This window comes from Pipistrellus kuhlii, unplaced genomic scaffold, assembly GCF_014108245.1.
Source record: "Pipistrellus kuhlii isolate mPipKuh1 unplaced genomic scaffold, mPipKuh1.p scaffold_m20_p_6, whole genome shotgun sequence".
NCBI lineage: Eukaryota > Metazoa > Chordata > Mammalia > Chiroptera > Vespertilionidae > Pipistrellus > Pipistrellus kuhlii.
Window position 1 is genome coordinate 36,625,872 of NW_023425562.1, and position 3,329 is coordinate 36,629,200.

General features: G+C 41.5%; 1 non-coding gene across 1 annotated transcript; it reads right to left on the minus strand.

Moving 5' to 3' along the window:
• Positions 1-2,348: 2,348 nt before the first annotated feature.
• On the minus strand, positions 2,349-2,482 carry LOC118708562. The gene has a single exon (XR_004984635.1). It is a non-coding gene; the product is annotated as a U11 spliceosomal RNA (small nuclear RNA).
• Positions 2,483-3,329: the final 847 nt, after the last annotated feature.

The window sequence follows — 3,329 nt, forward strand, 5'->3', positions numbered from 1 at the left end:
CCATAAGCAGCACGGTTCGGCTCACCCTCACCCATGCTCTGACCACTGTAAATGTTGCCCATCAACCTCCAAGTCCTCAACAATTTCCTAAGTTCCTTTTCCAACATCAGGTCGGCCTTCTCTGGACCTGGACTCCCTCTGCATCAAATGGGTAGAGCTTGAAGCCTTCCCAACCTGTCCTTCAGGTCCCTGCTGTTGTGAACACAATTTCCACATTTAAATTGAGTGAGGAGTCTCTGGACATCACTAACAAACAGATAAACCTCTGCAAAGCAAAATGTAACCTATGACCCCATTTCCTGGACTGCTGTCACCTCGATGGGACATGGTCATTGGCAAACCAGACTCTTTCCAAAAGGTAGAAACAGGGAAGGAGAGATATGAAAATGCTCATGCGCAGCACTGGTCTGAGGACTGAATGTAGTCAGCCTGGGAAGCCAGGTTTACAGAGCATCATCAGGGCAGACTCAAGTCCGTCCACCACATGGTAAGGAAATTGCACTTACTTTACAAGGCTCTGGGGTGGGGGCTGGGGAACCAGGATTAGGGTAGAAATGGAAGTCACCATGAGATAGATTCTAGATTAATGTAAGTTCAAATTTTAAAAATGAAAGCCTTTTAAGTTGAAGCTTGTTTGCTGTGGCCCGGAGAGTTCTGGGGCTGGTCTTGATTAGGCCGAGGCCAGGGAATGCTCGGGGGTGTTGTGGAGCACGGGAAAGCCTTTGATCTGTGTTTGAGTTACATGGACTCCCAATGTTGAGATCCAAGGACTCTAAACTGTGAGCAAAGAAAGATACTAATCTTTTCAATTTGAAATCTTATGCTCAAAGCCTGCCATCAGTTAAAAAGTTTGCATTAACTCATTGGTGGCTGTTTGAAAAGACTGTTAGACATCAGTCATTTTGCCATGGGGATAAAAGACCCTGTTTAGCCCTAGCTGGCTTGGCTCAGTGGATAAAGCATCAGCCTGAGGACCAAAGGGTCCTGGGTTTGATTCTAGTCCAGGGCACGTATCTTGGTTGCAGGTTCCTCCCCAGCCAGGGTCCTGGTCAGGGTGAGTGCAGGAGGCAACTAATCGATGTGTTGCTCTCACATTGATATTTCTGTCTTTCCCTCTCTCTTCCACTCTCTCTAAAAAGATCAAAGGAAAAATATCCTCTAGTGAGCGAATTCTTTTAAATTCTGGTCTGGGGTACATGCCTGGGTTGCAGGCTTGATCCCCAATAGGGGCGTTCAGGAGATGGCCAATCAATGACTCCTTCTCATCATTGATGTTTCTCTCTCTCTCTCTCCCTTCTTCTCTGAGATCAATTAAAAAAACAACAACCATGAACGTCCCTGATCTTGGGGGTTTATATTCTAATAGGATGTTAGAGACAATTTTCGATATACACAAAGAACACTCAATTGCACAGTGCTAAAAGAACCATGAGAAGGAAAGGGAGTTAGCACACTGGAGGTGTGGCCAACATCTGCACACTAAGGGGACTCAGAAATCAGGCAGGGAATTCGACGGGTGGCTGAAACCCACAATACAAGTAATCGCAACTTTCCCTTACTTAATAGTAGTCACTAAACTTATTACCAGTAGCCTAAATGGAGAGCAAAACTGACCGGTTGGAATCTCACTTCTGATACTGGTGGCTTTTCTCCCCTTGTGTTTGCTGGAGGTCAGATGTCAACAGGAACTCAGGAGATGGCAGGCAGAGGAGGAGAAAGAATTTGGTCACATCACAGGTGGAGTGGTTCGCTTGGCCGGCCCAGGAGCTGCCCTGCCCTTTTCTTAGAACTCTAGCACGGAGCTCAATTTCATAAGAGGCTGAAGAGATATGGTTGAATGGGACTCGATGCAGCAAACTGGCCCAACATGTTTGGAAATAATTTGGCATCGTGCCAGCACTATAAAAAGTACTCAGGTTCCACAGCCTTGTCATCTTAAGTTTTAAATACGTGCACTGTTTATATCACAAGAAGAGGAATCGCTACCTATAAATAATTCAGCATACAAGAAAAAAGAGCAGCAAATGAAAGAAAACATTTCCATAATTCCCATCCTCTGTGGCCAGTGTCTTGTATGTTCTCTCAGACTTTTGGAAGTTAGATGTGTGTGTACATGTTTGTGTGTCTAGTAGAATACTGTGTGTATGTGTACAATAGTATCTAGAAGTCTGCATGATACCTAGACAGACAGTATCTTAAAAATAGCTTCACACATGTTCCGTTCTGTGACTTACCATGACGTTACAGACATCTGTGTGTGTCAGCACAGCAGAGAACCTCATTTTCATGTACAACAGTATAAAATTCCATGTATGACAATAGTGTATTCAACTTTTTTTTTTTGGGGGGGGGGCTCCAGGACCAACCATCACCAGCTGCCCAAGTACCAAAAAAATTATGCTTCCAAAATTTCTTGATGTGGATTCCGCACATAGAGCAATCAGGCTGCTCTGGGTGCACCACTCACATAGAGGCCCTTTTTCATCTGACCCCTTTCTGATGAACATTATCTTTTTCAAACTTTACATGTAGAAAAGGTTCTTCAAGAGATATTAGGCATGCATGTAATAAAAATAAAACAGTGTGTGTGTGCTGAGTGTTAAACTATCAGTGGAATTGCCACATCAGAAGTAGCACTTTTCACATTCTGATATTTAGGTTTCCTCCCTCAATGTGGTGTCACATAGCAGGAGGTGCCTATTTATTCACATGTTCGTCATAAAACTGGTATTAATAGCTTAGTCTTTGGCAATCTAATCGCTGAAAATTAATATCCTGTACTCTTAATTTGTATTTCTATGATTGTTGCTAAAAATTAGACACACAAACGGCTGGTGAATGTGTGAGGTGCTATTTCTGGGCACCAGTTGTCTGTGTTTTGCATATCTCTCTTTGCTTGCCTTCTACATGACTTTTATGTATACTTTTCTCACTTGTTGATTTTTATGAGATCTTTGGCCAAATCTATTCTTTTTTTCTTTATATAATATTTTGGTCTTGGTCTTATATTAATATAATAATCTCCACACCCCCAAATTAAGATGATATCCTCTTATTTACATATTTCATTTTCATATATTTAGCCAAAGTAGGTTTATAGTTGTTTACATAGAAAATGCAATGGTTAATTCAAGGATAAACTGTTTTGTGTACTCATAACTATGATTTACTTTTATCTACCCCTGAATATTAATCCACCAATAAATTATTTTATGAATGTTGTAATGTAGGCAGCCAACTTCTTCCTTTTCCCCCAAAGATTATCCAATGTCTCGCTTTATTGTACAATCAAATGTTACTTTTTTTACTTGAAATATAATCTTTATTAT